Source organism: Nanorana parkeri, unplaced genomic scaffold, assembly GCF_000935625.1.
Source record: "Nanorana parkeri isolate BGI_ZX_2015 unplaced genomic scaffold, ASM93562v1 scaffold1513, whole genome shotgun sequence".
NCBI lineage: Eukaryota > Metazoa > Chordata > Amphibia > Anura > Dicroglossidae > Nanorana > Nanorana parkeri.
The window spans coordinates 364,030-374,550 of record NW_017307781.1 but is presented as its reverse complement, the minus strand read 5'-3'; positions in this window follow the sequence as shown (position 1 = coordinate 374,550).

The following is a 10,521-nucleotide window of genomic DNA, read 5'->3' as shown; positions in this document are numbered from 1 at the left end:
TCTGATGCTTAGTTAGGATGTCGAGGTAAGGATGGAGGCTTCTGCGTTTAGTAATAGTGGAGGGGGCCAGATCTGTGAAAAGTTGGTATTCATACCCTTGGAAGATCAATGGCGTTTGGGATGCCCAGGTCCTCGCTGCCGTCAGTAGGGCCTCTTTGGATCGATAGAAGTGGAGCTTCACTAGTACATCTCTTGGAGGGCCATCTTCCCGCCTGTGGTTGAGCGTTCTGTGAACCCGCTCTATTTCTAGGCGCTCGACGGGGATGTCAGGGGCCAGTTCTTGAAAGAGGGCCGTGGTTGTGGAGAAGAGGTCCAATATGTGTTCTGGTATCCCTCGGATACGTAGATTTGGCCGACGAGATCTATTCTCCATGTCTTCTAGCTTTGTAAGAAGCTGAGTGTTCTCGTGCGTAGGGCATCCATGTCACCAGTGAGGGACGTGATCCCTGAGGTAAATTTGTTGCATCTATCTTCCAAGGCCATGGTGCGATGGCCTATCTCACGAATCTCTTTGAGGAGACGGTCCGTGATCTGCTTCGAGGTGTTGTGGAGTGCTTTTTGCAGCATGGAGTCGAACCGTTGCAATAGTGCTGAATTGGACCGGTTTTGCGATCTGTCTCCGTCAGAATTGTCTCCCTCTATGTCACTGCTGGATGTCGATACTAGATTCTGTGAACGAGTGGGCGCCATTTTAGCTGCGGCCCTCGCCAGTGCCTCAGCGATGGGTTTACTTTTGGTTTTCTGGTTCTTTTGGTTATTCCGAGAGTTTGAAGTAGCCATAGTCCGACCCGCTATGGATACCGATTCACGATACGGTGGTTTCAGTTAGCGGTGTGTGTTCTGTTCCAGGTTATATCGAGGTTTGCCTGGGTGAGCTGCGGAGCCGTCTCAAAAGCAGTCCGCCATCGACGACTTCGCACCACGCCCCCTCTAAATTACTTTTACTGGGACTGCAAAATGGTTTATAACCCAGGATTAACAGCTAAACTAGCACATATATTAAAATAAAAATCACTTTCATGGCACACATTTCATATACAGGAGCCTTTTTAAACAGTGCAATTAAATTGCATTTTCTACATGCATTTTAGACATTTCCTATGGATTATAAACAAATGACTCAGAAATGCTAATAGGACAGATGAATTGCCTAAAGCCCTGAAATTCCCATTTACTAATGCTGTGATTTCACAAGATGACTATTGAATCACTTTGCAAAACTGTATTTTATGCTCACTTACTGAATTAGCTTGACTTTCATTCTTTATGATTGTCCTGTACATATTCTGTACCCTAGGGTTTACAGAACCTCAGGGGGAAAAAATATTAACCCTTGCAGTGAGGCTACCCCAGTACTGCAAGGGTTAAGTGCTTGTTTGTGTCTAGGTGCTAAAAAAAAAGTTATACTCACTAGACCATACGAGTCGGATTGTTCTAGACCAGTGTCTAGAATGTCTTTCCCCTTCTGCTGCAGGGGTCTGAAGATCCTGGTGTCCTCACACTCTATACACTGTCTGTAGACTGTGTATAGATTTGGGGACATCAAGGAGCAGTCCATCTGTACAATGGAGGAGGAGACACACTTCAGTGATCATAGAAGCAGGGAGCCGGATGGTCTGGTGAGTATAGCTTTTTTATAGCACCTAGGCCAAAACGAGCACTTAGCTTTTGCAGTGCAGGAGTAGCCCCACTGCAAGGGTTAATAAAAAAATGTCCTGGAGTTTTCTTTAACTACAAAAGGAGCAAATAAAGAAACTGCTTCTGGACCCCTGAAGCTAAGGATCTCACTCATAAATGCTTTCCCCTCTGTTTTACCAGTTGCACACTAATATTATTCAGAAAAAAATGTAAGAGAAAACATAATTTCCCATTATTTACCTCTTACTGTATTTCATTTACTTTATTTTCTTAGCTACTTTCTTAAATTACAACTTCACTTTTAGAGAATTTGTCATTTAAGTAACTTTACCCCTATGAGTGCTGCCCACCTAGTAAAATACATACTAAATAAAATACTTTTTTTTCTCGGAAAATGTCCCAACTAGATAGCCTGCCTACTGCACAAGGCCCCATTCATTCTATAGATGAACCGTACTCAGGAAGGCTTCCAACCATCCAGAGGAGTATGGCTCACCCATAGTAAAAAGACCCATTAATCCTTACCTGTAATCTAGTACACTAGCCATAACAAAAACAAATGCCCATAAACATCCTTAAAACCTAACCATTGTTGCCCTAGGTTCTGACACACACTAAAGGGCAAGTTCCAAAAGCTTCTGAGGTAAGCTTTTGCCTAAAACAAGAGTTTTTAAGGAGCATGAAAATATGTATATTTAATCAGAACTCCAAGAATTTGAAAAGTTAACTCTTGCACTGGGGCTACCCTGCACTACAAGGATTAACTGCTTGTTTTGTCTAGGGAGCAAAAATAAAGAAGATACTCACTTGATCCTTGGTCCCGCCTGGCTGCTAGACTGGCCCCTGCAGCATCTTTTCTAACAGTATCCCGGCAGTCTAAGGATCCATGGCATCATCACATCTAAAACAAACGTCAAGAGACATGCCACAGCCGGAGCAAAGGGAGAGAGAGGTGAGCGGTCACCACAGGACCGAGGATCGGGTGAGTATTATCTTTATTTTTATCATCATTCTTAGAGAAAAATGAGCAGTTAACCCTTGCAGCGTGGGGGTTACCCCACTGCAAGGGTAAACTTTTAAAGCACCTGAGCCAAGACACCTGTAGTGCTAATCAAGGAGTCTATATGTAGAGGGTATATGAAGGCACCTGGTTAAATGCTTACATTCTTCCCCATTGCAGTAACACTTTTCAGTGCTGCTAGCTCTAAGGCCTGGTTCACATCTGCACAGCCTGGGACCACGCGTTGCCATGTGGCCACCATTGATTTCAATGGATTGCTGCCAGCAATTGGGGTGCCAATAGAAATGAATGGCACCACAAGCACGGTTTGCATTTGTGCGCGATTCCGGGATCGGGCAGCGATTGTGCACAAAACAACAACACAAAACAAAATGTGCAGTCAATTTATAAGCATGGTTTCAGAGCTGGTGTTCCCAAGTCACAAGTTACCAGCTTAAAGATAATCTTAAAGTGTGGGCAAAATCAAATGTGACATATATCATGCAGTCTCCCAATAACATTACCACTGCAGTCTTTATTTTTCTGAGTCCCCCCTGTAACATTTTTGTATTACCTGTTACTTTTGCCCGTAAGTCTGTTATTTTTCAACTTGTTTTCACAGACCAAGCTGTCCAGAAAAAGTAGCAGATAAAGGGTTTGGACAAACCATTTAACACTGACAGGGTTTTTTTTATTCACATAGTGAAATATTTTATCCAAAAGGGAGAAAAACATTTTTATTTCCTTTTTTCCTGTTTAAAAGGTGTTAGATGGAGATAGACTTTAATGTGTTAGTCACTTATATAAACTTCATGTGACTATTAGTCCAGCTAACACTACCCTCTTCACAGGTTGAAAATGTTGCTGCCCAAGGGTGGTTATGTTGCTCATCCATAGACACAGTGGAGAAGTCAGATAATTCACCCTAAGATAAGAAGTGTGTTAGTTCTTAGATCACCAGGCCAAATTAAAGAGAAAAAAGCCTACCAAAATAAAACTCATGCAGCCACCACACCTAAGGATTGGTAAGATGTAATATCTTTTTTTCTTGGTTTTAGATACACTTTAAGCAGTGTTGCAATGCCTTTTGTCAAGTGAACTACATCAACACCTAGATTAGAAATATAAACCCTGGTCTTTAAGCGGTGTCCTCTTTACGCGTTACAGGGCTTAGGCCTGTTTACACCAAAATCAGAAAGGAATTTGTAAGTAAATGGAAAAATGGATTGCAACAGATCTGGTGTGAATGGGTCTTAAATATGATTGGCCAAGAGCTTGTTGTTCATGGTTAATCATGTTCTTATTTTAAAATAGCATACATACTATCAGACCACCACAGGCTTAACATATGTAAGACTAACTGCTGAAAAGCAGAGGATGATTCTTGTATCTACCTTTTCTTTAACCCTAGGTTTCTCCTATGCATACCCTGAGTATACTCAAGATTTTTTAGCCCTTATCCTTTTTGGTAGAGGAAAGGTTTTGTCCTATGCTTTTTCTTTGAACAGCAGGTCTCCAAATGTCACCAAATCTCCCTTAAAGTCATGTGAGACTAGTAGTCACAGGTAGGTACGGGAGTGCTTAGGCATACTCACAAGACGATACACTTTTTTTTTTTTTTGCAGAAATTGAAGACAAAAGGTTATTTTTTTCATGGTGCTGCTTAGGCAGAGTTAACACATCTATATTATGATCTACAAGATAATAAGCCTTTCATTTTTGAGTTCAGATCTGCCTTAGTTACATATAAAAACACATTTTAAAAATGCTGAAATTAACTGAAAAAAGCAGAAAAATATTTATGGTTAGACACATACTGGCAATACCCCACACTAAAGTCAAGACAACTTTCTATTTCACAAAATATATTTTCTAGCGTAAAAAATACCCCACACTAAAGTCAAGACAACTTTCTATTTCACAAAAGATAATTTCTAGAGTAAAAAAAAATTGTGTTTGTACTTAGAATAAGCCCTTTGAAAGCTAGCATTGCCCATTCATCTATGGCTTAGTGCTTAAATAATCAAAATAAGTTAAATGGTTAAATGGCTTGTGATGTCTAAAGCATATTTTACTTAATATTAATAATTTAACCAAACACTGTAAATTTGGTGCTCACTTTATTCAACCCACATTTTAACTATTGCACAGCACGGGAGTATCTATTCTCCTTTGCTCAATGTTTTAAAATCAGTGGATAGGTCAGTAACTTGTCTGTTTATAATAATCAGAGCACAGACAGAATACTATGTTAAAACTGGTCACCGGGAGTTCTGCAATGTCAGTAAAATTGACAAAGCACAGTAAAGTAAAAACAATTTGTGTGTTCTCACTGATGGAATCTAACCCAGCACTATGGGGTATATTTATAAAAATATTTGCAGAGTAAACAGCTCTGTGAACATCTGAGTTTTAGATTTGCAGCACAATATGTGAATCGGGGGTGATTTACTAAGCCCAACACGCGCGGGTTGAGTGCGCGTTTTTAACACGGCAAAACGTATTTATCAAGCAAACACGCCACTATAGCGCGTTTTCATGCCACTATGGTGCGTTTTTATGTATTTACGTACGCGCGTGGCGTGTAATACGCGCCATAGGCTACACGCCACTCCAATAGCAGCATGCAAGTCTCTAGAATCATATTTCCTCTGGTGCCATATATGTAAACATCATGCACATGATGCATATGTCATAGTGCTGCACATCTATGCCTACAAACATTCCAAAAAACACTTTCAGATTGCAAAAAAACAGTATTAAAAAATATGGTACTTACACACTGCTGAGGTGTTCAGCTCTGCATGAGCCAACTGCGCATGTGCATAGGCAGGTTCACACGCTTCTTAAGCCTAGAAACACGAGCACGCCGATTCTTCACTATTTCTTCGTAAATATCGTAACAACGCGCGACTGGCACATATGTTTAGGCAGCGTGTTTGCACGCGACTGATGTTCCTACCATTCTGCATTGTCCAGAGGTGTTTGTTTTTGCTAGCTTTTTTTCTCTTGGCAGTTTTTAAGTGTTCCTCATTCCACTTATGAAGAGACTTTCATTATTTTCTGCACTACCCGATTAATGTCCCCAAAACATGATTTCATTACAGTTTGGACAAAAATGGTTAGCTCATGCATTTACATTTCTGCATTCATCAAAACAAGTAACACACACCTAATTTACACAACATCACCATGCAATTCATGCAGGGCTTTGTACAACACACCTGCTGGGTGTAAACACACTACAAAGGTGTATACTTTCCACCAATGGATCATGCTGGGTGGGCTCACACTGCAGAAGTGTACACATTCCACCAATGGATCATGCTGGGTGGGTTCACACTGCAGAGGTGTATACATTCCACCAATAAATCATGCTGGGTGGGCTCACACTGCAGAAGTGTAGACATTCCACCAATGGATCATGCTGGGTGAGTTCACACTGCAGAAGTGTACACATTCCACCAATGGATCATGCTGGGTGGGTACACACTGCAGAAGTGTAGACATTCCACCAATAGACCATGCTGGGTGGGTACACACTGCAGAGGTGTATACATGCCACCAATAGATCATGCTGGGAGGGAACACACTGGAATCTATACACCTCTGTAGTGTCCTCACCCCCTGCCTGATTTAGTGCTTGCTAGCATAAGCACACTCCTGCAGTGTCATGTTGGGGTGCATTTGAATACACTGCAGGGGTGTACTTAGGCTAGCTGTGTGAGCACACTGCAGGATGTTTGGAGCATGTCATACACTTGCCTGGCAAACCAAAAGCACCTCTCACCCGCAGTGCTCTTGGCCACACTGCAACATGCACTCCTGCAAATACCATGCATTTCTGTTCAAATTAGGAAAATAAGCTTGGAGAACACATAGCTATGGTGAATTTGCAGGACTGTGCATGTAGTGTGTTGTGCGTTCAGGGCCAATTGCTGTAGTGACCCTGGCCAATATGCGTTCACTCCCAGTCCCTGAGGGATCAGGGGAATTACCAGGAGTCCTTTATAGTGCAAGAAGTGCAATGTGGTGGCATTTATATCAATGCCACCCTGGATGCAATCCTTGGCAACACTCCAATTTCCACCCTCAAAATGTGTACTTTAGAATTTGAACAATATCGTGCATGCACTACATTTGCATGGTCGTGAGGTCACTTGCATTGAGAGTGAGAGTGGCATTTGGGTGGCACATTCCAAGGAATAGCACTGCAAGCCACCACCTACACTGGCATCACAGGAATGCTATGTCCTGCCAAAACACATGTCCATCGCATGCACTCAGATGTTACATGCATTCTTAGTGTAACCATGTGTTGGGGGGGGGAGAACATGATTGGACCAGAATGTATGATTGCAGGACTATGGCTGTGTCAAGCCGGCCTCAGGCTCACCCCCATAACCAATGCACTGTCAAGAGGCTTTAATGTTACTCCAAGCTGAAAGCCACAGTCATATCAAACACCTCTTCCCTGACTCGAGTGTATGTGATGGGTTAATGTGCACCTGTTTCTCACATGCTGATTAGGCCAATTACCACCAAATGGATGAAAATGCCTCCAACAGACATAACATAATGTTCACACTGGTTCATGACTGGTTTCTTCTCATGCATACTGACATGTATGTGTGCAGGACACTGCTCGGCCTTTTGGAAGGAGTATTTTGCCTGGGGTACCCCAGGGTTGGCCTTGGGGGGTGTGCTCTCTTCGGAGGCCCCCCCCTTGCTGTTATTGGCCTTGGGCTTAGTACCCTTTCACCAGCCCTACCTTATGGTTGTGGTTTGGTGATACTACTTTGGCGACAGGATGGCAACGTCTGCACCTGAAGCCCCAAATACAGTTCGGCTGTTAATAGGGGGGACTTGTACTACCCAGGGCAGCCGATGTTTTGCCGTCAGTGTTTCGCCTTTGGTCACACGAAGGAGGAATGTGAGCGAGTTGTGACATGTCGAAACTGCTTCAGGTCAGGGCATAAGACATCGGACTGCCAGCAGCCCCGGCGATGCCATATATGTGGAGAGGCGACACACCTGGTCCGCCAATGTCCCAAGGTGGCCAGAGAACACGTAAGGGTGGACCAGCCTGAGGAGGCGACAGACAGGGGCACGGACAGATTGCTGTCCTATGCGGAAGTCGCAAAGGGGGTCCACCGTGTAGAGGGCGCAGAAGGCGGGGCCGTGCCGTGAACCTCCCAGGGGGAGGATAATGTGAGCCCGTGGCCGTTACCAAAGGTCTGATACCTGATGAGGCCGTGGGCACTGAGTCTGTGACGCATGGTAAGGTTGCCCTATGTGAACTGGCTGAAGGTGAGGGCCGTGCAGTTGGAATGGAGGTGGCACCTGCCTCCTTAAAGAGGAAACTCGAAGGTGGAGGAGAGGAGGCGGCTCCCTCACAAAACATTGAGTACTCCAGTGATACAAGACCTCTGAGTGTGGAGGTAGCAATTGATTCTGATTCGTCAGTCCGGTCGACAGAGGCGTTTGCAAGCTCTGGACAAGTGGAGAACCTCCAGGAAGTAATGGGATACCAGCAAAAGAAGGGGAAGGCTGCAAAGAAGAGGCTGCTCGTGATAATGCAGGTGTGGAGGTCGTGGAGAAGAATACCAGATCAAGAGCAAGAGGGAAAGCATCAAAGACTTGATATGATAGTAATATCGATTTTGATTTTGTTTCTCTCTTGAGACATGCGGCTCCGTTCGTCCTCCATTAATGTCAGGAGCCTCCGTAGTGCGAGCAGAAGAGCGATGATTTTTAATTATCTGGCTTTATGTACAAGCGAGATCTTCTGCTTGCAGGAATGCAATCTGGAGGAGCACCCGCAGAAGGACATGTGTCCCCATGGCCCTTCTGTGTGGTCGGTGGGGAAGGGTAGGAGTAAGGGGGTTGGGATTCTTTTTAAGGGGAATGGTTTCAGGGTGGTGGAGTGTATTCATGTAGATAGGGGGAGGTGTCTATTGGTGCGGGTGGAGGTTAATGGGGTGTGTTTTATGTGTTTTAAGCTAATTAATGTGTATGCTTCGGTAGACAAGCATGAGAGGTTGGAATTGTGGGAGAAATTAAAAATGTTTTTGGGTCAATTGCATAATTAGGGATGGTGATAGGGTGGGAGTTGGTGGTGGTAAAGTGGATAAGTCGGGGAAGATTTTGGGTAGTATATTAAGTGGCTTTGGGATGGTGGATGTAGGGAGGGATGGTGGTCATACTTATTTTGGTGAGAGTGGGTGGTTAGATCCCGCATAGATTTTTGTTTGTTTCCAGGGGACTGAACCCAGAGTCTTGTGTTGTGCAGCGTGCACCATTCACGGATCATGGCCGGATTGAATGTGTTATGAGTATGGCTGGGGAGGAATATGGGAGAGGAGTGTGGAAGCTGAATGTGTGTTTGTTAGAGAATGTGCAGATTCGTGAGGAATATGGAAGGATGTTTGAGAAATGGAAAAATAAAATTAAGGATTTTGAGAATGTAATAGAGTGGTGGATGTGGGTCAAGATAAGGACGAAATTTTTCTTTATTCAGAAAGGGTGTGAGAAAGTAAAAAGAGAGAGAGAAGAGTATGAGTGGTGGCAGAGGAGAAGGGAGTACTTAGAGAGTGTGAGAGAGTGGGATGATGGTGTGGATAATGAGATTATGGAAGCGAAGGAGAAGTTGAGAATGTTTCTGGTGGAAAAAGGAAAGGCAATTGTGGCTCAAGCCAAGAGGCTTGTGAGAGAAAAAGATGAACGGTGTACCAGTTTTTTCTTTAAGAAGGTATATGAGAGTAAGAATGTGTTAAGTAAAGTGCTTGATGAAAATGGTTGTGAAGTGGATGGAGGTGAAAGGGTGAGGAAGGAGGTATGCTGGAGGTTCAGATCCTGGAAAGATTGGGTCTAAGGTTGTGATAAAACTGTTTTTTTTTATGTAAATATATGACTTTGTTGTTTTTTGATCTCTGGTTCCTTCTCCTTTTAGGGGAAGCTTGGGTAAGATGGGAGGGGGGTTGTTTTGAGATGTTTGTGCTTCATGTGGGATGTGTGGGGTGATAGTTGGTGTTTTTGTTTTTTGTGTATTAAAAGGTGATTATGTGGGTGGGGAGGGGGTGGGGGATTGTGAGGGCTATAAAGGGATTGCATTGAGGTGTATATTGTTATGGATCTTGGTATGTTGAATATGGGGATTTCCTTTCCCTTGAATGTATTGTTGTTATGTATAATTTTTATGCAATTTTAAATAAAATAATTTTTTTTAAAAACCACTCTGCTAGAAACTGAGTTCTCATATAGGAAATGTGTGTCATTTATTGCCATATGTTGGTTTTAATCTGATGTGACTTGGGTTCAAAAATGTTTGGTTGGTTTCATGATATGTCCAGGTTAATATTTTCTATGTGCACTCCTCACCGTCTCATAATGATGAAAGCATTGCTTGCCTTGTCTTTGTTCCTTTTGTATGAATAGGTGGTTTTAGCCTTAGCACCCTTATTTCCCAACAGGTGTAACATGCATAATCACGCTCTCTCTCCGTCTGTCTCTCTCCATAGATATGTTTTGTTCAACATCATATTTGTATTGCCATACTTTGTGTAGAAGTTGTCAGTGATATTTTGTAGAGTTTGTCTCATCCCAAAATGTTGCCTCATCTGCTGTGAATTTGCACAACTCAGAACAACCTGCAATCGGATGTGGGTAAACTCTGGCCATGTATGCATGTTTTGCGTTTGTGTCAATGTTTCTTTTTATCATTGCATGACTTTCATGTTCCTTACTTGTGATTCCTTTCCGATCATGTTTAGTTGACCGAGGTGTAATGTGCCTATTTTGCAGGACATGTTGTTTTCTTCTGTAGGGTGGATGCTTTTTAAGGGCAATATTGTTACAAAGTCCAATCTTGATAGAAAAAAACA